This window comes from Camelus ferus, chromosome 7 (genome assembly GCF_009834535.1).
Source record: "Camelus ferus isolate YT-003-E chromosome 7, BCGSAC_Cfer_1.0, whole genome shotgun sequence".
Taxonomy (NCBI): Eukaryota; Metazoa; Chordata; class Mammalia; order Artiodactyla; family Camelidae; genus Camelus; species Camelus ferus.
Window position 1 is genome coordinate 44609944 of NC_045702.1, and position 27657 is coordinate 44637600.

The window sequence follows — 27657 nt, forward strand, 5'->3', positions numbered from 1 at the left end:
CTAGCCTGCGGTGATCCGGGAATGGGAATTTCTACATTGACCTGCCCTTTGACCCAAACCTAAGCCAAACTTCCAGCAGGAGGAAAAGGAGACATTTTCAGATCATCATGCCATTCTCTCCAGATTTTTACTCCCTGCCCAGTCCTGTGAGGGTTCAGTTGTCTTAGAATAAAACTCAGAGGCGCCATCTGCAAGCCTGCTGGAGCGGCCCCACAGGAAGCAGGAAAGAGTAAACAATCCATGAGGGCTCTTCACTCCAGAGGTTCTCACTGTGGTTTCCAGACTGGAAAGGTCTGAAGAGGCAAACGGCTGGGCGTCCTGGGCCTTCTCACTGTGTCCCCCGGAGCCTCCCAGGGCTGGGGTCAGGGGAGGGTTACACACACAACACCGGGCCTGGCTCACCAGGATGCCTGAACAATGTTAAAAAGTTTAAAAAAAAAAATCATCTAACAAATATGTATGGAGAAAGGCTCTGTCTAAAACAGGAAGTTGGCACTGAGGGAAGGCTGGAAGATAAGGAAAACAAGAATGACGCAACTAGTGCCCATCTCCAGGGCTCCCTGGCTCGGAACGCCAACGCTTTCTGTGAGTGGGGCTTCTTCTCTGATGTCAGGTACATGCAGAAAGTCAGCTGCCAGGGGCAGGTAACTTCTCCAAAATTATTCACTCTAATAATATCTCCCACTTACCCTCAACAGGTGCCCATCTCAGCGGATGTTCCAATGGCCATTCCCTTGAGTGCAGCAAAGAAGATGAGGGAACAGAGGCAGCATATTCCTGCGTAGAAGACTGGCCATTGTCTCTGTGGTGCTTTAAAGCCTAAGTCGAACTTTCACATGTGTTGACGACCTCTTTGAATCATATAACAACCCTGTGCTAAGACAGAACGGAGCCCTTGTCATTATCCATGTGAGAAAGACGACAACGACAACGACAATAATAAAACCTACCATACATTGGGTACTTGCAATGTGTGTGGCACTAGTCCAAGTAGTCTATGAGTATTCACTGTTTAATGCTCACAGCAACCCAGTGAAGAAATCACCTTCTCCATCATTTTGTTGATAAGAAAAATGAAGCTCAGAGAGGTCAAGTGATTTACTCAAGGTCACACAGCAAGTTGGTGCCAGAGCCAGAATTTGAACCCAGGTCTGTCTGACCCTAAACCCATGCTTAAAGGCACTGGAATCTGTCTGCAAGGCATTTGTGATTTGCCAAAGGTAAACAGTTGGTGTACCAGCACCTCAGGCTCCTGCATCCTGCTCCAGGATCCTTCCCTCTGCTCATAGGCAGCTCTGTCCCACAGAGTGGGTGGCTTCCAGCTTTTCTTGTCCCACCCATCTGTTCTTCTGGCCCACTCTGAGCAGACAGGGACAGCTTCCTTTCTGTGCACACTAATGAGCTCTCTAAGCCCAGGCAGTGGCCCCGGGTGCCAGATTAGGGCCGCAGTGGGAGTCAGCGGGGAACATAGGCATCTCCTGCTTGTTTTGGGAAGGCACCAATACTAGACCACCCAAACTGCTTCTTAGCCAGGGCTCCACTTGGGAGCTCTGACATGGAGTTGGCAGCTTTCCTGCTCCTTCTCTACCTCCTGATAACTCCCCTGGGCCAAATGCTCAAGTACCATAAGCCTCTCAAAGCTCCAAGACAAGTGCATTCCCAGGGCCAACAACACAGCTCTCAGCCGGGGATGTGCATCCCACCCCCATTTGGTTAGGCGACAGCTCTGGCAACCTGACTTAAAACAGTGTGCTGCCTGCTCCCCCTCTCCTGGTCCCCCTGCTCTCAGTCTCAGCTTGTGCAGGTTTCCACCAGGACTTCCCAGCTCCACAGCAAGGCCAGCAAGCTGGGAGCATCTCCACTCACTGTCATGGTTGGTGTTACTGCCGTGTGCAGATGTGATGGAGAGGGTGAGGCTTCTGTGGCTTTAGAATCAGACAGTTTTGGCTCTGAATCCCATATATGCTGCTTGGGTGCTGCAGGACCTTAGGAAAAACCACATTTCTCACCATGTTGGACTGTTTTTATCTGTACAATGGGGCTAATCCCACCCACTTCCCAGGGTTGTTATAAGGATTAAAGGTGATGCGGCACATAAGGTTCCAAGAACAGGACCTGGCACAAAACAGGCCCTCCACGGATGTGAATCCCTGCCCTCCCCTCCCCTCCTGTGCACTCACACTCCTCATCTTCCTGCTGATTCTGCTCTCTCCCCTGCTTGGAGCCCTCAAGGGGTTAATCACGCCACATCCACATGCAGAGGGATGAAAGAGGACATTATAACCAGGGCTCCTGGTGGCTTAAAGACAGAGGCCAACAGGGCCACTTCTCACAGAAAGTACAGGCACCAAACCCTATGCTTAGCCTTGGAGACTTCTCTAAGAGCCCCCTGACCATGTTTTCAGCCTCATCGTGAATTTCTCCCATTCGTGGTTCCTACTAATGCTGCGTGCTTCCCCATCCCTGCACCTTGGCATTCTGTTCTCTTTATATGGACCACCTTCCCTTCCAACCTTTGTCTAAAACTCAGCCCATTAAGGCTTCTCAATGAAGGTTTTTCTTAACCTCTTTGGAGGATAGTGCTATATATAAATAAGCAAGAATAAAGGCTCCTCCTTTGGACACTGCAACATTTAAATTTTTAAAATCTTTTTCATGCCACTAATTTTTATGAATAATTAATACATATTTTTAATTACTAAAGTGAGATGTGCTGAACAAATTATGAAGCAAAGGAAAAGGGTTTATGAAAGTTTGTACAGAATTTTCTTCCTTGAAGGTGCTAAAGATAAACATTCTTGTGGCCGTTGATGTTGGTTTAGTTCGGCTCTGAATCACCATTGACACTCTCATTGTCTAAAATATCATGTACTTCATGCATTTATAAATAAATATCTTCACTTTATTTTTAAGTGTATTTGTAATGCTCAAAAATTGAATTCAATGCATTCCCTTGCTGAGAACGATGCTATGTATAACTCAGAGAAGAAACATGATCTTCCCCTGTTGTTTTGTCTCTTTGGTCTTTCAGTCCAAAGTCAAGCGGAAATGGAAAGGCATCTCCTATTGATACTGCTTGCTTCTCTAATGACCAGGAAGTTCAGGTATTTAAAGCAATTGCTTGATCCCTTTGATCAGTAGTGTACTCATGTTTAAGCACATGTTTCCAGACTTTAGTTAATGACTTTCTCTTTGTGTTTACAAGATTATTTCTATAGCAAAATAAGAGTACGATCTATTTTTCTCTGTAAAAGTAACCTCAGGGTGATAGGAAAAATTATATATCTATCATGTTGCTGTGTTGTTTGCTTGTAGAAGCTGCAATTTGTTTTCCTCTTTTGAAATGTTTGCCTTCCTTATGACAGAGAGAGTATTTGGAGATATATTATGTATGCATTTGCTGTATGCATATATTCTTGCCCTTGGGTAGAAATCCAGTGTCCATGGAAGAATTTGGCATTTGATTGAAAGCCAGCAAGGCTGGTAGTTTTCCAACAGTTACAATTCATGGTTCTGCTTGAAGCAAATACCTCCAACTGTGGATAATAGACCTTCCTTGAGAATCTGAGACAAGTTACTGGTTAATGTCTCTGAAACAGCCTGTTAAGACTGTTACTACAAATTAGAGTCTGGATCATTCCGAAACCCAAATAGACTTCTTTCATCTTCCAGATGGCCGTCTGATTGGGAGCTGGGCAGGATCACATTTCAGGTTGTGACTTAATGATTCAGGACAATATTTATGGTTATTACTTGACAGAGGGCAGTGAGGAAAATTAAAGCACAGCCCCATGCTTCATTTATGACAAAAAACAAATTCATGGCAGGGCTGTAGATTAGAGATGGCATCTCCAAGCTCCAGGCAAAGCCCCTGCACCGTTCTAGGATGACCCACTCGACCAGGTACAGCTTGTCTTTGGAAACAACCTAAATCTCTAAATAGAAATCTCAGGAAAGGTATAGCTATGAGTGAGAGATTTCAGAAGAGACAAATAATGCAATTATGTTCTTTGCTGGTATGACGACTATATGCAGCTGAAATATTATGTTTTGAGGCACATTTTAAACTTTATTATTATAGTTGGTAATATCAACAGGAGAAAAATAATTATGCCTGCCAGTTGTGGGCATTCTGTTTATGTAGTATGTAATTTCTGCATTAACTTTTCTTTCTAAAACATGCTCTACACGATATAATATTTATCTCTTACATTATCCAGAATTTTAGGAATTCCATAATTGGGTGCTATGGGGAAGAGAAAGACAAAACGGGGAAGACTTAGAAAGGGGATAAATAAAGATCGAGTCAGTTAAGGAAAATGTAGATTGTCTAGAAGAAAAGCCAGGAGAAAGTTTATCTTGCTCCATTAATCCTCTACTCACTCTGTGAAATGAGAATGCACATATTGTTCTGGGGGGAAAAAAAGAAAACTAAACCATATGCCATTAATACATTTGACCAACTGTGACATTTTTTAAATAAGGTTTTAACTGGTTTTATTACACCAACTGTGTAATTTCAAAATGACTCTGTCATCTATTATATCTCTTATAAACAAGTACTTTGTTTAACCAAGCCAATAATAACCTTCACAGACAGAGAAGGTTGGGATTTGAGAGGAGCAAATCCTCTGATTGTTTAGATAAAGGGAAAGAGATTCTTTGACTAGAAATACAAAAAAGAACATGATCTTGAAAAAAATGTTTTATCACACAATTCCCAATAGTTTGCTATTTCTTCTGTGGTGTGTGGGAGTGGGTGTCCAGTGCCTGAAGCCCACCACAACATCAAGTGCACGCATCTTGGTTCCATACTCACAGACTAGCTCCCAAACGGACAGCAAAGAAGGGCTGTGTGATCACTACCGGTGCCCTGCCAAGGGGGGCGTTTGCCAGAGAATGTGTGGTCAGGTGACTTACAGCGGGGCTTCTACCTCCTCTTTATGCCACTGCCTGGTCCGCCGACACTGTGAGCAGCTGCCAATGGCAAGTAGACTGGAGGCAGAACAGGAGAAGTCTCTTTGCCTCTTCACATCCTGTAAGGTGCACCTAACACTCGCGTGGGTTCAAAGGAAAGGCTTCAGCTGCCAGAATGCTTTCCAGAATGCTTTTCAGCTGCTGGCCTTCCTTCTTTGTGACGTAGTCTTTTAATTCGTTGCTATACTCATCATTTTTATTTCTTTCCAAGCACTTGGCTTTGTTCCTGCCTTCTGGAGAAGCTCAGGCTCCTTCATTCTGCAGGAGGGTGAAGGGATCCTCCTTCAGTGTGCTGTGTGCAACTCTCGTTTTCCTTGGTGTGTGGTATTCATGGTAAGCGAGGCCGCAGTTGGCTCACTAGTGTCACTTTGGGCTGCTCCTTGGGGAACACTAGGCGCCTGCACCCTGGGCCAGGTGGAAGAGCGTGGGCTTTAGGATGGACAAAGCTAGGTTCCCATCCTGTTTCTATTTTCCATGTGACTGGAGGAAAGTAACCCTCTGAGCCTCCAACTTCATCTGTAAAATGGGAACAGTAATTCCAGCTTGACAGGATTGTAATCAGGATGATGTGAAGTCACATGCCTGAGATGTAGGAAAAACACTCCCTAGTTGAAAGGCCCCCTGGTGTCCACAAAAGGAAAACTATCCCATCGGGAATATCGTACCGTCTTGCCTTGTATCACACCATTGCAGCAGGAACCGAAGGCCATAGGACCAGGCCTCCAGGTCATCTGTGCTCTGTACTGTAACCTCCTTTCGACTGCTGGCACCCCACGATATTCCCCTCCTCTGACTCCAACTTGCATTTGCAACTTCATCACACTCAGTCTGGTGACATCCAACACCACCTGGTGTTTGATATCGCTGGAGTCACAAATACCATCAAGCTGAAGTTGACCTAATGTACCTTCTGGGCTGATGCTTCCACTTTACAAGGGAAGTCCCGGAGACCCAAGAGGTTGTGTGACTTACTACAGACACCAAGGCTAGCTCGTGGCAAAGTTAGAGCTCCAGATGCTCAAGCCAGCAGAGTTTTCCCCACCTGAGTCTCACAGTGTTACAGTCTTATTTAACTGTTGTGTTTTCGTGTGTGATTCCTACCCATGTCTCCACCCCTAACACACCCACACCCACCCTTCAGATTTAAAGTTCCTTGAAGGCCTCTATGCTCTCAGGCTGTCCTGCATTTGAAGGGGATAACTGATGAAAACTTGCTGAACTGGGCCGGTTGAGGGAAGGAGGAATTCCTGGACATGTCAGCAAACATTTTATCAATAGCTTCTCCTTCAATTTTACAGACATACTGATATGAAGAGCAATGTGGATAAAATTTTCATGTAGGTAAAGGAGGAGAGTTATCCTGATCCAATGGCCACCGCATTCCCTCGAGAGCGCAGCTGTCCTTGTGAATGTGGGAGCTGGCGTGTCTGAATGGCTGCACGCCATGAACGTTTCCTTACAGCACAAAGGACAGGGGATATTTAGTGTCTTTCCTGTACCTTGTGATGAACAGAATCTCTTTACAACAGACTAATTCTCAAACTCAACTGATCAGCAGCTCCTAACCTGGTTAACTTTCAAGCACGCTGGTCGGGGACAAAGGTACAGAACCAAATGGGAGGCATTGCACATACTCACTGAGAAGAGATGGATGCAGGCAGAGTGGAGGCCCATCTGCCAATTAGGGGAGAAGTGAAGCAGATGACACCTGACACTGGGTGGAGAAGGAGGGGGGTTTCAAATACATATCGAATTCCGTTTTCACCAAGAGGTCAGCTTTAATCAAGTTCCCGGTGTAAATATTACCAATATAAACCAAATAATGGAGGTTAAATGGCCATTCTGGAGGTCAGTGACTCTTGGTCAAGCTGGAAGATCTCACATCAAATGGACCAGCTGGAATTTACCTGAGGGCCTCCGTGCCCGACCATGAAACCGGAGCCCACACCAACTCTTCTGGCTGTGGATGGAGTGCAGAGCGATATGAATGTGGCAGGGCTGTCTGCTTTCAGCTCAGTGGTGGAAAACCAGATGCACTGCAGCCCAGGGTTTCCATAAACACAGGGTTGCAGTTTCTCTGTGACTGAGAATCAAAGTGAATGTCTGCCGCAGGAGCTGATGCATCCTGCTCTCTGACGTCTCCAGGGAAGGACCCCTGGTAGTCCTGGGAGGGGATCCTTCTCCCACTTGGTTCTGGAAGCTGTGGTCCCTGATGAACCCTTAGGCCACCCTTTATGAGATGTGCTACGAGATACGTTAAAAGATCTTGCTGCAGAGAGAGCACCACATCTCAAACTAGAGGCAAGCCTGGCCTGTAAGCAGGGTTGACCTAATCCTGATCACCTGGGCATTTTTGAGCATGTCCTCCCCTCTTACTGCCCTTTTGCTTTTGTCTGGCCGTGTGGAGTGACACGCATGCAGCTTCATTTGTCTCTGTCTCCCATTGTGCCTGCTACCCAGTTCCCCACACCGCTGAACTCAGCCCTCACACTGTCTACATGCTTTCTTGCCTTCGCGGAGTTTTTGGTCTTCTAAAGAGAAAACAAATAGCTATCCCACAAAGCGCTTCTCATAGTCAGTGCTCTTCAGGAGGTATGGAAGGAGCGGGAACCCCTTCTGGTTGGGAGGGTTCAAAGGAGGTGCTTTTTATTACTGCTTATTTATAACACCAACCTACAAAGAAAGAGGCTAAGAAGGCATCTAATGAGAAGGCATCACTGTAAAGACATCGAATGAGCTGAGTTTTACACAAAGGTTGGAAGGGGAAGTATTCCCGATAAAGCAAGTAAAGAGAACAGAATGCCAAGGAGCAGGGGTGGGGAAGCACGCAGCACCAGTGGGAACCACGAATGGGAGAAATTCCCGATGAGCCTCAAAACATGGTCTGGGGTCTGGCAGGGAAGTCTCCAACGCTGAGCAGAGGGGTTGGTGCCTGTACTTTCTGTGAGAAGTGGCCCTTTTGGCTTCTGTCTCCAAACCACCAGGAGCCTTTATAAACATTCCCTTTCATCCCTCCGCATGTGGACATGGCGTGATCAGGGCTGGGGACCTGCAGGGGAGGGCTCCAAGCAGGGGAGAGAACACACAATTGGAACTTAGCTGCTGTCTGAGCCTTATGTTCTATTTTTTTTTTTAACAAAATACATCAAAATATATACATTCCTTTCACTGCACACTTTGAAAAATGAAACTGTTGCTAAAGGGCTTTTATTTTTGTTCTTGCAGCATGCTAATCAGTATGCCAAGAGATTTATGTGCCTCATTGCATTTAACCCACACAGCAATCCCACAAGGCAGGTCCCATTCCCAATTTACAGATGGGAAAACTAAGGCAGAGAGGTTAAGTACCTTGCTCAAGGTCATATGGTGGGAGATACAGATCGTACACTCAAATCTGACATCAGTCTGTGTTCTTAACCATGACTCATAATGCTTCCTTAAATGAAATCACTGAGCTGGTATGTTCTCAGCAGGTGTAGTTTTGGGGTCTCATTCATTTCTAACCAGATTCTTGGTAAATACATACTTTGCCATTTGCATGTCTTAGTCCTTTCTTTCAAAAATGGGTTTTTAATCAGAGCTGTGGAAAGACCCCCATGTATTTTACCCTGAGGTAGATCTAAGTGAGAAGAACAGCGTGGCTAACCTTGAAGGGCATTGAAGAGTGTTCCATGGATACACCCCCAGCGATGCTCAGCAGCATCCAGGAATTGTGTGACTGTCCATATTGGTGCCTGGCTCATCACTGAACCATACATCCAGGAGGAGAGCATGGGACCCATGCTGCTGCTGCATTAGCTTTGTGTCTATCTAATTCAACACAAAGCGGCAAGGGCAGCGGAAGGCTGCTCCCATGAAACGCACCTCTTGTCATCTTTATGGGCATGCCAGACCATAAACCCGCAGACAGATGACAGGAATAACCACATTATCTCTTCCAAGGCAAAAAAGAGAGCAGGGTGAATGTAGAGATTGATGTACAAAAGCACTAGTCTAAATAAACAATCTACATACATTTGCATTTGCATGGGAGCATTGTTATAAAATGTGGTCTTCATTAAAGACAGGCTGGTGATGTACCTTCCGAGGGCCTGACACGTGTGATTTCTGATCATCTGGCTCCCTTGTCTCTTTAAAGTCAAATCCTGTACATGGAATATTTGCTGTGTCTAAATAATGCAACAAAATCACCTGAAATGAAAGCTGCTGAAATCTATACCAGGTAGATATTATATTTTTTGTATAATTAACAGGGATTAAAGATGTATATTCACATGTGTAATTTCCAAGAGGCTTAGAAACAAATGTGTCCTGTTGAGATGTTTGGGAAAAATGATTTAAAGGGGGTATCCTGGTTAAGAACTAATTGTAACTCACTGATCTCAAAGGAAAGTGGAGCAAAGGATAATCCAGAGAGGCCTAAAAGAGCTTCCTTAACAGGAAGATGGGAGGGAACAGTTGCTCCCTTTCCCTCTCAACCCATGACTGAATAAAGAGAAAGAGAAAATGGCCTTAAACAACAGCATGAAGGATTTAGGTTAAAAAAATGGCAAGCCTTCCTTTCAGAAGATTGCTTTGTACAGACTGTCATCAGTTCGGGTGTAAAATGGAGGGGAAAAGAAGAGAAGGATGGCTTAGGACTCTTTCGGCAGAAGAAGTAAGGAAGAAGAAAAGTGCCCAGACTTGCTAAAGATACTCAAAAACAGAACCATGTTGTGGAACAGTCAGAGAAGTTAAAATTAAAGGATAGCATCCCAGACTGGTCTTCAGCTATTAGCTGAGTGACCTTGGGAAGTTATGTTTACGTTGCTGCTCTGGACTTTATTTTCCTCACCTGTGAGACTGGAGCAGTGAACTCGAAAATATCAAAGGTTATTTCCAGTTCTAATCATTTGTTGGTTTGAAGCAATGAACAATATGCTGTGGTTCACCTGGGATGGTCCTGATTTACACCTATAGTTCTGGCATAATTATTCATAACACCCATTTTCACTCTCAAAGGATCCTGGTTTGGACCATAAGTGATACAGTCACTTTACCTATAGCAGACAATATAAACAATTTCCCTTGATATTCATGTAGATTGTTTCCCACAATATAGGTATTAACCAAAAGTGCAACAGAAATATTTGGCCAAACAATTAGCTCTTTTTCTTCTGAAAAACAAATAGTAATAATAATAGCTCTTGCTTTTTTGAGTTGACTGCATGCCTGGCCTTGCCCACAGCTTTCCAAACATTAGCTGACATAATTCTCATTGCAATTCTAGAAGTTAGATGCTGCTCATTTCTCTTTTATGTTTGGGAACATTGAGGTGCAAGAGGTTAGCATAATTTGCTCAAGACAGGTTTTGAACTTAGGTATCCCTGACTCCTGGGAACCAGCATTTAAAATTTCTACTATGCTGCTTGCCGTAAAACACATTTTACTAATATCCATAGTGCACCCCTCCTTCTCCCCAAAGTGTCTTGGCTGGTTTTAGCAGCCAATTTTCTTGGATGTGAAAGCAAAACCTCTGCAAGTTCCAAACCATTCCATATGACATTTAGACTTTCAGATGAAAATCTTCCCAAATCACTATGATTTCATATGAACAGCATTTTCTGCTTTCCAACAAAGAAACTCAGACCCCTGGGTCATTGTGAATGAGTCTTTGCAGCTCTACCCTTTTTGGTATTTACTAAACAAGGCCTGCCCAGAGATTATGGGGAAATTGTGATGTTGATTAAACCATGATGTTCCTGTTACCCAGCAAAGCAAACGGTTGAGTGATAAAAGCAGTCCGGTGTTCTAAAATCATTTTCAAAGCAAAAGAGGGTCTGAACAAAATAAATGATTTGAATGCAAGACATAAACAACCAAACAGGCTGGCAAACGAGACCAGTAATGAGGCATCTGGGACACCAGTTCTGCTCCTGATGACTTTCAGGGCCAGCCTTGATGCCTTTCAGATTTTCAAAGAAAAATAAACTGGTGACAAAAGAACAGCAGCTGTGGGCACAATAAGGAAATTAGTTGGAGCAGATTTGTAATTAAGCATTGAAAATGGAGCAGTATGATCTCTCCCTGCATACAAGTACCTTTCCCTTTTTGCCTCTTTTCAAAATTCCCTTTTTAAAAAATAAACACACACTTCAGCTTCAGTTATGCATGTCCTAACCTGGGATATTAGCTAAAGGTATTACTTTTTCTGAGAAAAACAAGAAATCAGCTCACAGGAAGCATAGAACCCCATGAAGTAAAATAACATTGACTTTGGGTTCCCATTTTGTTTTAATTTTTGTCACTTTATAACTTTGGAAAGACAAAAGGGTTCAAAAGATTGTACATTTATGTATAATAAAGGAAGGGTGAGGGATCCTGGGACATTTGAGGGCAATTAATTTTCATTTCCCAATACAAGATGAAGATGAGAATTTTATGATCCCCACAATTGTCTTTACATCATTTAACAATGGCATCTAAGACAAATAAAGCTTAGGCTCTAAAGATATTTTTATACACTGAAGGTTTTTTTTTTAAAGCAGTATTTTTGTGTGGAATGAACCTTAGTGTTAAATATATTGGTTATGCCTTCTAAGGCTAGAGGTGGCTCTCCCACCCACTCCCATGCCCATGGCTTGCCCCCACCTCTACAACTCCCCTTCTGATACCCTTGTGGGTGTCATGGCTGAGATTCCAGGCAGCTGTTAGAGAGGGACAGACCTAGGCTCTTCTTGAACTGGAAATTAGTGTATTTCTCAGAGGAGCTGATTCCTACTTCCTGGTCCACCCCGGAGAGAGTGCCCTTCCCCCTGCCTCCTGGACCCTAGCCCCTCTTCCTGTAAATCACTCTGAGTCCAGAGAAACGTTAAGAGGAGCAGGTCAGACCCAGGTGTCCTGAATCATTAAGCACACTGGCTCCTCTGGGGGGCCAGCCAGACCTTCTGAGCTTTGACAGCAGTGAAATGTGACAAGAAAGTAAATATCCTTGTGCTCCACTTATCCAGAGGTCAGGCGTCCCTCAACCTGCCTTCTGGAACTCAGTTGAGAAGCAGGAAGGAAGCAAAACAGGCTGGAAGCAGCGGAAACACCAGTCACAAAGCAATGCACTTTAACGATGTCTAATTGGCTCTTAATTAACACACACTCCTAACAAGCCCATTTATGTAGTCTCCCAGCCCACAACGTATTAAAAGCAGAAAATTCGAGGGGGACAAGGAAGGAGGGAAGAGAGGTTGGTAGTGATCACACTGAAGGCAGAAAAAAATGATGGCAAACAGCCTGACATCAAAGGAAGAGATAAAAACAAGCCCCTAAAAAGCGGTCCCAGAATTAGCAAAATCAGCAATCCACAGCCGTGTCGGGTCAAACAGCACGGTGGGCGCAGCTGTTCCTCAGCACTGCAGTCCCTGCTCCAAAGGCAAAGAACCCGTGTGCAGGAGAGAGCCTGGCACTGGGAACACGGAGGCGGTGGCCAAGTGTCCATCTCCCCTCTCCTGGGTCCTCCACTCCTAGAGTGCTTGGGACTCTCCTGGAGACCTTGCTGTTAAGATGGAGCCAGAGCTCCAGCCCGGCCTGTGGAGATTCTGATGGAAAACATCCAGACCGTCAGCCCAGGATTCTACATTTTCACAAGGCCCCTCCCATGGTGATGGTGACTCAGAGTCACACTTTCAAAAACATAGCTCGCTAGCTCCTTCACCAAATTGGGAAGTGGCTTAGGCAAATCACTTATTCTGGGTCTTGCTGCTTCTGTGAAAGAAGAGGTCTAGTATATCGTCTCTAAATTCCCTGACAGCCCTGCAGGCTAAAAGCATATACTAATTTTATGATTAACTCTCAGACAGCTGCTGAACAGCCAAGAAAGTGTTCATGAAGGTGACAGACTAAGTGTTTTTTTTTCAAAAAGGAGGCTTCCCAAAGCGTGTTCCATTAGTATCTCTAACCTTTTTTTTAATTGTGCAGCTTATTAGTTAAAATTTTGGGGGTACTCCCTTTCAATAGATGTGTATTTTTATTCATTATAATTTATGCATGTGCTACTAAATTCATATATTGTTTACATCATAAAACATACACAAGATAAAAATAAAATTAGAAGTTATAATATTTTCTTCACATACACCTATTTTTAAGACTTTTGTGGTAAATTTTAGAACAAATTCTAATCAACATTCAGTGGAATGTGAACTATTTTAAGGGCACATTTTGCCTTGTGGTTGTATTCTCAAGGCCCAGCACAATTCCAGGCTCACGGTCCAGGAATGTTTTTGAAAGAATGAATGAATGAATGAATGAGTGAAATATGTCTTGGGATTTGAAGTGGCTAAGCTTTGGTTATCAGGAGTATTCATCTGTGTGGAATATCTTTTTCTTCCATGGTAGTCAATAATGTGACTGAATATAGAAAATAAAGAATGAAAGAATGAAGAATGAAGTTGAGAAATATCATCCACATTTGAGGAAACTGCCTGTTGGAATTTAGGGAGTATGATCAATATTTATGAAGCTCAGAAAACCCTCTCTGGGGCAGGAGAATGACTCACAGTTCACAAAAAGGTAAAAGAATTGGTTGTTCTATAACAGGTATCCATTAAATACCATATGTGTTCATGAAGGGTTTTGTGTGTATGTATGTGTGTGTGTGTGTGTGTGTGTGTGTGTGTGCACGCCTGTGTGTTGAAGACATTCTTTAGGAAAGTAGTAGAGATTTCCTTTTCCAGGTATATGCTGTATCAGATGCAATTTATTTAAACTGATTTTTTTTTTTTTGGTTTGGGGAAACAAGGTAATGTTTTTAAATGTACTAAAAAATTAACATATATTGGGCCCTTCTTTATTCAAAGACATTTAAAATCTTGTTCCTTCCACAAAACATGTTTGCAGTTTATGTCATATGAGGAATCACTTTGCAAAGCCATACAGGTGTATACCTTTAGTTTTCTGTTTGCTAAAGTGACCAAGGCTGAATTATAGTACCTGCCCATTGGTCACTGATACTGCAGTCTCTATAAGGACAACTGGTGACTGCTGGGATTGTGAGGAAGAATTATCTTGGAAGAAGAGGGTAGACCCATCTTTGAAAAAAATGCAAAAGGTGATGGATATCAACTTCATTTAGTTTAGCACTTCTCAAACTTTCTTGTCTTAGACCCCCTTTACATTCTTAAAAATTATTGATGACAAAAGAGAGCTTATGTTTATCTGGGTTATACTTACAAATATTGGAAATTTAAATGGAGAAATCTTTAAAATACAAGAATATACATTCTATTCATTAGCCGGCAGAAAAATGAATATAGCCTCTAGAAAACTACACTGCCAATTCATGAAAGAATAAAAGTGAAAAAGGAAAAGAACACTTTGGTATTATTATGAAAGTAATTTTAACTGGCTGAACACACTGGAAGGGTCTCAGGAACCCCCAGGGGGCCCTAGACTGCACTTTGTGAACCACCGACTTAGTGGATTCTAGAAGAAAAAACCTGACCGTGTCCATTCCTGGAAGAAGCTGTCACCCAAGATGTACGAGTGACCTCTGGCTGGTGAAGACTGAGCAATTTCACCTGGATGGAGGCTCCGCTGGTGATGGCTGGTGGCCCACCAAATTATGACGAAGCATGTACCATGGTGTGCTGAATGTGGAGGATACGGTATTTATAAGAATGACCTTTTCACCTCTGAAATATTTGGAACTGGTGCCCTTGTCTTTTTGACATGATCCTTGACACAGTGACCCATGTTTCTGTGAATTCTTTGCTGTGGCCATCTCTGGAAATCATTAGTGTCTGGGTGTGGGTGAAGAATTCTGAAGGGTAGTTGCTCGAGAGCTCAGTCCTCGAGTTTCAATAGGTGTATTCTTTTGAACTGAGATATCTCCATTTCAGCAGGAATTTTCTGCTGTGTCAGAAACAAGGTAGAATAGGTAGCTATTCTCTTGGGCAAACATTTACCATTTTATTATTTAAAGTTTAACCATATAAATATACAAATATTTGTTGAATGAATGATTTCTGGAGCATGAAATCAACTGAAATGTACTAACCACGGTCTTGGAAAAACAGATCTTTTCTTATGGCAAAATAGAGGAAGACTCTTTTCTCTTTCTTCCAGTGAGAGAAGGGAGTAGGGTGGACAGAGATAGGTTGGGCACTTGGCGATGAATCGGGGAACAGGGGGCAGAGACGGTTCCAGTGTAAAAAAACAATGTGAGGCCCCTTGTTCTAAAAGCAGGAAAAAAGGGCATTAAAATTACTAAAATACAGAATATTTTCCTTTCTTCCACAGTCTCTCAACTTGTCATGGTGTTTTTTATTTGCTATCTGACATCATTTTAAGTAAGTAAAAGTAAAAATTTTTTATTATTAGCATGAATTATACCATTCATCTTTATATTGTGGAATGCCAGTTTTAAATGCAAATATAAGAGCACTTAACTTGTGCACAGAATCACTGAAATTATGCAATTTGTTTTTGTAGCGCATACATGCACATGAATTTAATTCTTACCAGAACACTTCACAAAGCTAACTCAATTTTTTTTATTTCATTCGTTGAGTCATGAGCATTCTACCACACTCTGGAAGCAGATGGCTTCCATATATGCTTACCTTGTACTCTGAGGCTCTCTAAACTCCACGCGTGGTGGGTCCACAGGAATGCTATGCTTGTGAGGCGCTGCCAAAGCTATATATGAATGGGCAGCAAGGAGCAGGGGACACGCATTACTTTGCATACCTCCTCTGCTTACACGCATGCTTCCTTGTTCCACGGAACCTCACAAGTAAGGATAAAATTTTTGAGAATTTCAAGATGGTGACAGCTATAATTTAACCAAGCGTGGGGCCCTACTGAGCATGGGGTCCTGTCTGACTGCACAAGTCACATACCCATGAAGCTGAGCCTGACTTGGGGGTGATGCTCTTGTGATGACAGTGGAGGCTTATTCTGGCCAGCATACCTGCTCTTGGGTTACGGTGTGCAAATCTCTCTCAGAGGTGGGACATCCAGGATCCACTGGAGAATACTGTTCTCCCAGGGCCAGGGAGGCTGGAGAGCAGCAGAGGGAGCCTAAGATGATCTGTTGGGGCACACAAAGAAAATGATTAAATTCCTTTTCCCATTTACTTTTTATCTCATACTTTAGAAATTTCTGTGTTGTGTGTGTTTTCAGAATGCATAAAACATCAGCAGAGCCCTGCATGTATATAGTTTATAAATATATAAACAAACATTGGCATATGCTCTCAAAAATGTTTTACTGAAAGGAGTACTTGAGAAACTGAGGGGGCACAACCGCAGAAGACAGCATAAGGAATGAGTCAAGGAGGAGCACCTGGGGACTGAGGAGATGCCCATTTTGTTTACTTAGCAATGGCTTCCTGAGAGAAGAGACTGAGTAGAAATGGGAGACAGAATCCAGCACCCTCGCTGGGATCAGTCCACCCCACTACCCCACCTTCCCCTGATGTGGGATTATCAGATCCACATGAGCTCCAGCCAGACAAGTGGAACTAGTGATGGTGGGAGCCCCTTGACCTACAAGGGGGATATTTAAGTCGTGACCATGGAGAGAGCCAAGGATAAAGCCTGGGGCATCACTGGCTTCTGTCGGATTCCCTTGAATAAGAGAGAGAGACTAAAAATTAAAGGCAAAACAAGAAAGGCCAAGTCAGCAATAGTAATTTATTGAGTTTTATGCCATTGAATTCACTATGAAGTGGGTGTTGTTCTTCCCAGTTTACAGATGAAGAAATGGAGAGCCAGAGCGTGAAATGACTTGCTGAGGGTCACAGAGCTAGTTCTGACCAGGTCTGCCTGTCACCCTCCTCACCTACAGGCTGCAGGAGGATGAGCAGAAATACCCCCATGTGGTAGGAATTACTATTGTTATCATCCCCATTTTACAGATGAGGAACCTGAGGTTCAGAAGGCAGCTGTGATGACCAGATCTTGTTCTGGATAGAAGCTGGGCCTATGGTCCATGGGCAAGTCAGCCTGAGTCAAAGTCTAGAGACCAGGTGCCATGGCTGAGATGATAGCCAGCACCCTGTTCAGAGTGAACCCAACCATCTAAAAGTTTGGAGGGATCCAAGGGCTCAAACTGTAATTCCTGGTTCTAGAAATGAGTGGACACAGTCTTTGGCTTCTGAACTGGAAATTGTAAATTAAATTTACTTTATCTTTCAAAGCAAGCTCAAGGGCATTAAGAATCACTTTATAATGATCTCTTTGGTATTTATGATATCCCTAAAAGGTAACAAAGCTGCTTCATATCCTATTTATATCTGCACAAAGCTAAGGAGCAGGGACAAGACTTTCCTGCTTATGGCTAAGAAAGACGCTGTCCGACTCCAAATCCCTGCACTGGCTCTGACATGGGGCTGCAAATAAGGAAGCTTCTCACTGTCCTTCCATTTCTTATTTTCCCTCATTTGGTTAAACCACACAAGCTCAGTGCTTGGAACTTCCGTTTTCTTATCTTGAACATTATGTACTGTTCCAGCTCACATACAGCCACCCAGGAAGGAAATGTTTTGTTCCTTTCGGACAGAGGGCCTGGCCAGCCAATGGCCACGCTGTTGAAAAGCTCTGTAAGTAACATTATCTCTGCTGTGTTAAAAAAAAAAGTCTACAACTGGAAAGTGTACAGCATTAAGAGTTTATAACCTCTGGTTCACTTACTTCAAAATCAAGTATGAAAGAAAAATTGCAGAAGCAAGCAAGAGAGGGAGGGTAGTGATGAGAGAGACAGTCAGACAGATGGAATCAAGCTCACACCTCTTTTCCAATCCATTTTGAGTTTTCCTAAACCCAGCTATAACTTAGCAAATCAATCTATCAAGCCTCGATCTATTTCATACTTGCTAGAAACCTAAACGATGCTAATTTTTTATTATAGTCAATTCACTATTCAAAATGCTATTATATGCTTGTCATTTTTAATATTACTTGAAATATGTTTTTATTCTTCTTCTTCTTTTCTTTTTTAACTTCCATAACTTGGTTAAGCACTTCATAAAATATATAGACATTGTAGTAAATGAATTCTTTGGGCTGCAAGAAAAAAAGGAAATTTGCCCAGCAAGTTCTCAACCTCATGTTTTTATTTTTTTGAGGTTTCGGGTTTCTCAGCTTTAAACAAGCTATTTACTTTCAATTTACATGGCAGAGAGTTTTGAGAGGTTCTAAATTAAATGGGCAAAAAATGTTTCAAGTGGCACAAAAATATAAGGAAATGTGACATGGAAAAATGCCTGAAATCTATTCTACCTAAAAAATTATGTTAGGAATTAAATAGTGAATTGGGCAGGAAAAAAACACCTCACAGTCATTTTTTTTCTACTGTAGGAAATTAAGAAATATACATTCAATTCTGGACCATGAGGAGTCATGCAAGGCTCATGGATGATCTCAAAAAGCATTCCTGCATACTCCTCTTTGGCATGTTTATTTGCACATGTACAAAGCGTAAGTAGGACTGAAGAGAAAATACATAATGTTTCAAATAATAGTTTTACTCTGAAAACTTGTGTGACTGGAAAGCTGTCTAGTTTAGCTCTTCCTCCACCTGTTCGGCTCCAATCTTCTCCCCAACTACAGATGGATATGTGTCTTATACTGACGGACAGCACGTGCTTGGTTGGAATTCCTCTCTCTTCCTCTCCCTTGCCATCTCCCTCACTCTATCTTTGTACCTTCCTGGTCTTCCACAGACAGTCTCTGAGAGGGGGAGAAATGCCCCAGCAATAATAATGGCTGGTGTTTTGCAATGACTCACGCTGAGCTTTTCTATTTACCTTAATCTAAACTCTTTAGATGCACTGTAGCATTTAATCTTCACCACGACCTTGTGAGGTAGGGTCTATTAATATCTCCATTTTATTTTATTTTTTTATTTATTTTTACAAGGACCCAGGGTTTCATTATTTTAAAATTAATATTGTTATTTAAAACTCACTCAACACCCCCAGTAAATCTGGGAAGCAGGAGTTTTCTCTCCAACTCAAAAATCCCTATTTTAAAGTTGAGAAAACTGAGTCATAGGGGAGGTAAATTACTTGCCAAAGGATGTAGTTTGTAAAAGGCATAGCAGGATTTCAACCCAGGCAGCCTGCTTCCAAAATACATACTTATAAACAAATAGTACATACACGTACCCCTTGCCCCTGGCAAAAATAAGGGGACATGAGTACCAAGGAGTATAATGGATAAGAGGATAGGAGAGTAATGACTTGAAGGAGGGCACAAGAGAGGCTTGTGAGTTGGGAATGATCTATTTCTTGATCCAGATGCTGATTCCATGCACTTTGTGAAAATTTGTGGAGCTGAATACTTATGCACTTTTATGTTTGTGTATTACACTTCAATTGTATTAAAATAGAAAAAGGAAATGAGCAAATATAAAGAATTTATATCTATCTATCTATCTATCTATCTATCTATCTATCTATTATCTATCTATCTATCTATCTATCTACCTATCTATCTATAACTAATGGGACTTGAGGAGTCATTTGCCTTAAACAATCTTGTTGAAAAGGTCTCTGAGGGAATCTATCTCACGTGTGGGTGGCCGGGTGGGTGGTTTTGATTTGAGTGTAGGTCTCACCACTAGGTAACTTTGGGATAATAACTTGATCTCTTCACATGTCTCAGTTAACTCATCTGCAACCTGGGGATAGCTTACTCCTACTTCGCTGGGTAGGATTAAATGATTTACTTTACATAAAGACTTGGTAGTGGCATCTTCTTTGATGCCAAGGTGATTAGGGTGACTAGGGTGTCCCAGCAGGGGAGGGAGAACTGGGCTTCACAGCTAGTAAACATGATTCTTCTTCCTAAACAAATAAAGTGTAGGTATTTAAAAGCCATTTTCTTGGCAGGATCAAGGGTGTGTTACTTCTGCAGCTAAAAAGCTCTTTCCTTCACAACAAATTGTATGACCAGATCCAAGGTTAGCCAGCCTGACACTAATAAATCCACTGGCTTCCCCTCGTTCAGAAGGTGCAGGTATTGCAAAGAGTACATTTTCCTGCCTCCAGGGTAAATCAGTGTTCCAGAAGGGAAACACTGAAGTGGAAGTGAATAGATTTATCTTATTTCCCAGGGTTTATGACAAAGGCCGAATTCCAGGGAGAAGCCAATGAGGAAAGGAAGAGTTAAATTTCTTGGACTGTATGACTATTACTGTGTCTGCTCATTGGCTTGATGCCTTTTAAACCTGTAACATCTGAGATCTTTGTTCCCATCTTTTGGACTCTCCATCACACGAAGCTGGCCCACTCTGTGGGCCCTTCACTCTGCCCTTCCGTGCCTGACGTCCTGCCCTTCTCCACAAAGGCCCATTCTAATTTCGCCAACGGTCAGCTCCACTTGCCGCAATCCCGTCAAAGCTGACAAATTAAACATGTCAGGTGACATATGGAAGAAAAGACTTACTGATTTATTATGGAACTTTTCATGGATAAGAGTTATTTCTCTTGGCCTAGTACCTGCTCTCAAGCTTGATCACATTTCAAGGTACTGCAGCCATTCACTCAAATATTCCAGGTCCTCAGATGTTCGCGTGCATGTGTCTGTCTGTGTGTGTACACATCTGAAGATGGTTGGAAAGCTGTGGCAAGGCTGTTGATTGCAAAGTGAGAACAAAGGGGAAAACTTAAGGTTCCCTCCAATCCTCACTGCTAATGATTTTTAGTGTCACTGTGGCTATCTTAGTTGGGAAAAGGACTCAGGGTCACTTTGCAATGAAAAACAGTCTTTAACGTGGGTAAGTTTGAAAACACTGTACTATTTATTTGAAGAAGTATATAGAAAGCTTTATTTTCCTTCTTATTTTTGTTTGCAAATAGAATGCTATTGTGTCTATCTCTTGAGGTGTCGTGCTTTATTTAAAAAAAAGACCTAGTGGCATAGGAAGGTCAGATTTGGGGGTGATCATTCTCCCTCTAGCTTTTCAGATGTCACAACCAGATGAAGGATAATTTAAGGAGCCCAGAACTGGGTGATGGGTCTTGCAGAGCTGCCTGTCTGTTGGACCTGGAGGAAAGCTTATCCCCAGCCAGGTAATTTATGACAGAAGACGATCTCAGCTCCCTGCAGGCAGCACAGCCTAAGTTCTCCAAAGAACTTCTGCTTTATTGGAGAGAGCTGTAAGGCTGGAGACAGGGATAAATTATGGCTTTCCAGTGGCTTTCCCCTTTCTCCTTTTCCTTGTTGTGACTGTTATTTATTATTGTGAGTAGGCATGAGAGGGTTCACTTTGCCAACTTTTGAACCCTCTGTAAATTAATGGCTCTGAATTTTGAACCATCCCTGAACCTTCCCACATTTGAGTTCCTATTCTGTTAGCATTCTGCAGTGTCCTGTTGTGAACGGAGAAAGACTCTAAAAGGTTTTATTTTAAAACGTTGAAACATTTTCTTAGACATCAAATAGAACTTTTTTTTTTAAGAAAAGCAACCTTTTGTGACGAGTCAAGTGTAAATGAATTGAAAACATATGCTCAAATCTCCCCCAGTTTATGTAGCAGGTTCATGGCTGAATTACTGTGAGGATTTCTGGGATTCAAAGTTGATATGAAATGATGGGACAAAGGATGAGTCCAGACACATTAGTTCTTTTGGTTTCTACTGCTTTGTTCCTTTTTTAATAAAAAATGCTTTGGTTGAGCTCTGAAAGCTGGAGAGAAGAGATGTTTATAAGCAGCATTTTGCCAAGTAAGAGCTCTATTAAGAAACAGGGCATTTTGGCTAAAGGATTAAATTCTTGATTTAATGACTGTAACATTAGGAGGTAGAAATATCTTTGAAATCTGGGCTGCCTACCTCTCCACTACATTGGAGCCCTTCTCATCACCTTCATGCCTGCAGCTCATTTGGTGCTTCCTTCTCAAGCTTCAAGTTCTGTCCTTAAGAACACTGAGAGGTTCTTTGGGTCTAGCACTTTCTATGGTCAATTGCCTTAAATATGCCTTTCTGAAAATGAGTCCTGTGGGCACACAGACAGGTAGCCTAGGATGAAATAGAGGAAATTCTGCTCTTCCTTGTGGTCCCTGTGTTCAGGGGTGTCCAATGCTGCTTCAACCTCAGATCTACATGGGAGCAGAGCAGGCTTCTGGGAGTCAGAGTGCACTGTATGTGGCCGAAGTTTAAGAGTCATCTGCCAAATGAATGTCTTGGCAGCTGGACAACAAATGTGCATCAGATGCCTACAGGATGACACCCTGTAATGTGTGTTTGGGAGATAGTAGCCATGAGGCTGCAAACCAGACAGAGACAAGCAAAGAATGTTTCCGTTTGCTGCCGGCATTCTCCGTACACGCTTGGGAGAGCTGCTTGCCATGTTCTGTGGATCTGCCCTGTTTCCCCACCTGACAAAAAATCTGGGCTCACCATTTGCCCCTCACCTTGTGAGGTGGATGGGGGGTAAATATGAGAAATCCTCCAGAGAGCTTAAGGATCTGTGGTTTAAAGTCAAGCACTCATAGAAAGTACCAAGCACCAGGAAAACGTATTTTTAGCACTAGAGAGAGATGCTCAAAGGGAAGTAGATACATTTTGCATGAAGTTAGCCACCAGCTCAGAACATGCTTTCTACCCCCTGTGAGAAGAGGAAGGCACAGTTGTTAAAAAGTTACTTGGAGATGACAGAATGTGCTGAAAAGAAACTGCCAAGAAAATCCCTTTGCCCAGCCCTGGCCCTGGGGTCCCATTGCCAGCAGGGATTATCTAAAGTGGACGTCCTTAGAGAAAGCGGGAATTCTCTTCTACCACAGACTGCTGAAACCTTCCCATTCCACTGTTTTAAAAGCTGCAGAGAATTAAAAATAGAAGCTTTTTGGAAGGAGGAGAGGGTCCTTTGGGGGCACTTTGTTTGCTTTGGTTTCTATCTCCCTCCCTGGAATGCAGTAAAAACCTGGAGAAGTCAGCACTCAGAGACTAGGCCTTTGCAGAGAAATGAAACCCCCTCACGCCAAAGTGAAGGGTGAGGAACTTTCTGGCTTCTGGTTTTATAATCATTTCTGTTTATAGTGGGAAAGAAATAACCCCCTTCTTGAATTCAGCACATGTAGTTTTTTCTTAACGGCTCCCCTCCTTATACAAACATTATCGGGCCTGGTCCTTCAATAGGTTACTATTGAGCCACTAATGTTAAATGCAGGCGAACACTGCCAGTTGAATGGGATGACTGTCACCCAGGTGTAAAAGTGCCAATCATGCTCAGGAAGTGACAATTTCAAATGGCAGTCACCAGAGTCAAACAGTTAATTGAACGGGTGGGGAGCAGAATGACTTGCATGTTCTTTTGAAAGTTCAAGAGAGAGTATGAGGAGTGGGGTTTGAAAGGCTATTTTGGGGCCACTGGTCCTTGGAGCACTGATTTTAGTCCCTGGGGTCCTAAGAAAATGAGGAAGGAGGAAAGATGTTGGGTCTCAAGGCTGTGTTTACATAAATAATCAATAATAAGAATAGGAGAGAGTTTTATTTGAGCCAAACTAAGGACCAGCCTTGAAGTCTGCTTCTCAAATTATTCTGAGGTGCTGCCCCAGAGAAGCATGGCTTCCAGCACAGTTTTATATCTTGTCAGAACAAAGAAACACTAACAAGTCAGGGGTACATTTCTTCAGGGTTTAAAAAAAAAAAAAGGAACAGACCAGCATGTGCAAGTCAGTATGGCCTTGGCACCTGAGAAGGAAGTCTTATCATCAAGGTGTACCTGCACTGGCATCCTGGGAAGAGGGGCATTTAGTTTTTGTTTTTTTTTTTAACATGGACATTCTTTACTTCTGGTCAGTGTGCCCTTTTTTAAATAATTAAAGCAGATGTACAATGTGTGTTTGATAGGCCACAGACAGGCTATTTTAGTTAGCATAAAATTCAAGTTAATTCATGCATAAGCCAGAATGACTTCCCTGTATCTCACTAAGTAAAAATTTCTTTCATTGGCTGCCTTTAGCTACTCTCTCCCCCCACCCTCTCTCTCTCTCACACATACACACACACAGCCCTATGACTTCTCTTCCTCTCTTTACCTCACAACAGTGATATGAAAATGAAAAAGTTAATGTTTTTGACAGGTGCTGTCCTACTCAGGCGACAGGCAAAGCCATATTATGTTTATAATTACAGTTCCCGCCGTGTCCCCGTGTGTGCATCGCTTTCTCCCTCACATCACAGGGGTAAGTATGGTCTCCCTGGGAAAAGACAACGGTGTGGACTGCTAAGGAGAAAATTCATGGGGCCACTAGACAACCAATCCAAGTTATAGTTTCCTTGGGCATTGATCATGCTTTATTCCCCCATGAGGAAATCTGGGAACCTGGCTACCATGAAAATAACAGTATAGGCATGGAAGGGCTGGGACAGACCTAAATATTTCAATCAATACTTCAAGAAATGCTAAACTTAGCTAGCTCACAAATGTTTGATTTACACAGACCTGTGCTGTCTGGTAGCCACATGTGGCTAGTAAAGCATTTGAGATGCAGCTAGTCTGAATTCAGATGTACTTTAAGTGCAAAACATACACTGGCTTTTAAAAGATTTAGAATAAAAAAAGAGAATGTAAAATACATCATTAATAATTCTTTCATATGATTACATGTTGAAATGATATTTTGCATATATTTATTTAAATATTTTATTAAAATTAATTGTAACTGCCTTTTTTTTAAATGTGGTATAGGGTGTTCGCCCCCCCCCCGCCGTGGTTTCCAGAAAATTAAAAATGACATATATGGCCACATTTGTGGCTTGCATTGTCTTTCTATTTGACAGCCCTGGTATAGACTTTATTAACATACAGTGTGGGAACTGTAATCTGAAATTCAGTATATCCTCCCCAAGCCACAATATCAGGGATATGAGTGACCTGAAAGGACTGTTGTTATGATATTGTTGGGAGAAATTGTGAAACACTTTAAATAGATAAAAGAGAAGTTACTCCATGTGCTGTCTAATGCACTCTTGTAGTTATATCCACTTTTTATTGTTTTTAAGCTTCTTTATAATTCTGCAAGTTGTAGAAAAATAGTAATAATGAAAGTGATCCTTATCTGTAAAAAAGCAAATTAATTGGATCTGGTGGAATGTAATTGATCATTGCCGTATAGATAGATAGATAGATCCTTTTGTTTTTCTGTGTAAATTCATCTCAGTAGTCCTTATTGTCCATATATGTGTGGTTCCTTGAATTCTTTGACCCTGCAGTAACATCTTACTTGTTGGCTCACTAATTAATGAGTTAACAAAATCTTTGACCCAAGTTCATTGTATATTTGTGTGAGAGTTATGATTTTATCCTTTTAAATAATACTGGAGAATTTAGGAGTTCATGGTGGTCAAAATTAACTCCCTGTACTTCCCTCCTCCCTTCAACCCCTAGCTACACCCATGGCCCCAGTGGTGGAGGTACTTCTGAAAGCCTGAGGTGGGATATAGAATGCGTTCTTCTATAGAAAGTATTTCACCTGATGGTCGATCACCACTTAAACACTACTCACGCATAGAGCAAGCTAAATTGTGGGTTATTTTGAATTTTGTGAGCCAGCCAGGGATTCCTCCCACCCAGTGGAATATTTGGTTCTTAGAGATGTGCTGAGTTCCAGACAACAGAAGAGAAACCTAAGATGTAATTTATTTGCAAGGTGGATACTATGGATATTGACCAGTTGCATCTAGTCCTCAAGCTAAATGGCAAAACACATTTAAAAGAAAGTGGGTTGTTACAGATTTTTGTTGCCTACCCCCATTTTTTTCTCTTTCTTTTCTTGTTTTGTTTTTTAAACATTAAATAAAAAGCCCCATTCTTATTTTACCTTGTCACGTTCCAAAAACAACTGGCTTCCTTCAAAGCAATGTGTGACAAGATGGGCCAGGCACATCTGCATTTCTTTCATATTTCCATTCATTCCTGTGAAAAGAATGAATTTTAATGAATACAAGTAAGTTAAAAATATAAAATATGTGATTTCATGCACTTTCCCTTTTTAAAAATTTTGTAAGATGTGTATGTTTTCTTTTACTATTTTTTAAAAGAAGTTAACTTTTATTAGCAGAACGATCATTAAATTTTGCGAGTATTGGCCTCCAGCATTTAAATTTTTATAGAACATTTGAAAGTTTACTGGTCTTTCACCAGCAGGGACATATGATTTTTACACATCTGTAATTCTGAAATTGAAACATTCACTCTACAAATGCACAACAGTCCACTTATAAATTTTATGTTTTGTGGGCTATTTTCTTGAATGAATCAGCCACCTTGGAGACTCCATTTAAACTACAAGTATACAATATTCTCACCTATATAATCTGCTCATATATAATTATTTTCTTTTTTGGTTCTTTGGGACGTAACATGAGGAAGCTTTGTGGCATAAGTGAAGCCCTTGACCCAGGTATTTTAATACAATAATTTACTTGGTGATGTTATCAAGGAAAACAAAATACACCTTTTTATAACTTTCAGTTGTTTAAAATTAATTTTTATTATTGTATTATTTAATTATTTTATTTTGGCAGGGGGAGGAGGTAATTAGGTTTATTAACTTTTAGAAGAGGTATGGGGATTGAACCCAGGACCTCCTGCATGCTAAGTACACACTTAACCACTTGAGCTACACCTTTCCCCATTTAAAATTAATTTTTGAAGTTTAACTTGACTACAAGATACTTTTGATTTTTATATTAAGTAAATTTTTTGAAAATTGTTAACAAAGAAGAGCATGAATTTATGCAACTGTTTGTTTCTGATTAAGATAACATTACTTTAAAAAGTGGATTTAATTAAATACAAACTTTTGATAAAATTTGAAAGATCTTTATGTTTTTAATGTATCTTAATTCTCAATAAAATGGGGAAGAAACACTGGCACATTAAATCTTTTATCAATATTAAAAATAATAGAATACTATACTTAAAAAATAAAACCAAGGTTTCATTTGCATGGAAAATTTGTTTCTTATGGACAAGCTTTAGCCCTGACCCATTTTCCATAAAGAAGAGTTACTATACTCTTTGGCTCTTTCTTTACCCAGGATTTCTCTAATTGGTATTTTCTCACAAGTTGATTTTTCTTGTTTCTTCCCTCAGAAAGTTTGTTGCAGTGATAATTGACAGTTAAATAAACAGGTAGATAGATGCAAAGATACAGATTCTTCCTGGAAAGCAACGAACTGGGGAATCTTTCCCAGAAAAAAAAAATCTATCTATCTATATATATATATTAACCTGACAATATTGAAAAGATTAATAAAGGGTGATGTCTTTATCATCTGCTCTCTATTCCAGACTAAAAAGGTTTGGAAACAGGAAGTTACTATTTATCACATATGACTATACTATTTATCAATATTATTGATCACATAAATAATATCAAAAAATACTGTTTATGACACATGGCTTCCTATGTCAGGAGATTCTCTATTGCTAACATGTCCATCATTCATGTGAAAAATATCAAGAAAGGGTTAAATTCAGAAGATACAGAAGTACTTCAGATACCTGTAATATGGAGTCCAGGCAATCCATGAAATGCCTGGAATTGCTGGGCAAAATTTTGTGTTTATTTTTATCTTGGAAGAGGAATCCTTATCAGAATTTCAAGAATATGCTTGACCATCTCCCTTCAGAAAAGGTTCAGAATGCTTGGCTTGCAGAGTTGCTAATGATAAGCTGCTTATCTCTATAACA

The 27657-nt window shown here is 41.5% G+C and overlaps 1 long non-coding RNA gene across 1 annotated transcript; it reads right to left on the reverse strand.

Annotated features, from left to right (window-relative positions):
- Positions 1 to 745: 745 nt before the first annotated feature.
- Positions 746 to 25874, reverse strand: LOC116664919. The gene is made up of 3 exons (XR_004321467.1): positions 25781 to 25874; positions 15920 to 16039; positions 746 to 876 (listed from the first exon to the last, which is right to left on the reverse strand). It is a non-coding gene; the product is annotated as an uncharacterized LOC116664919 (long non-coding RNA).
- Positions 25875 to 27657: the final 1783 nt, after the last annotated feature.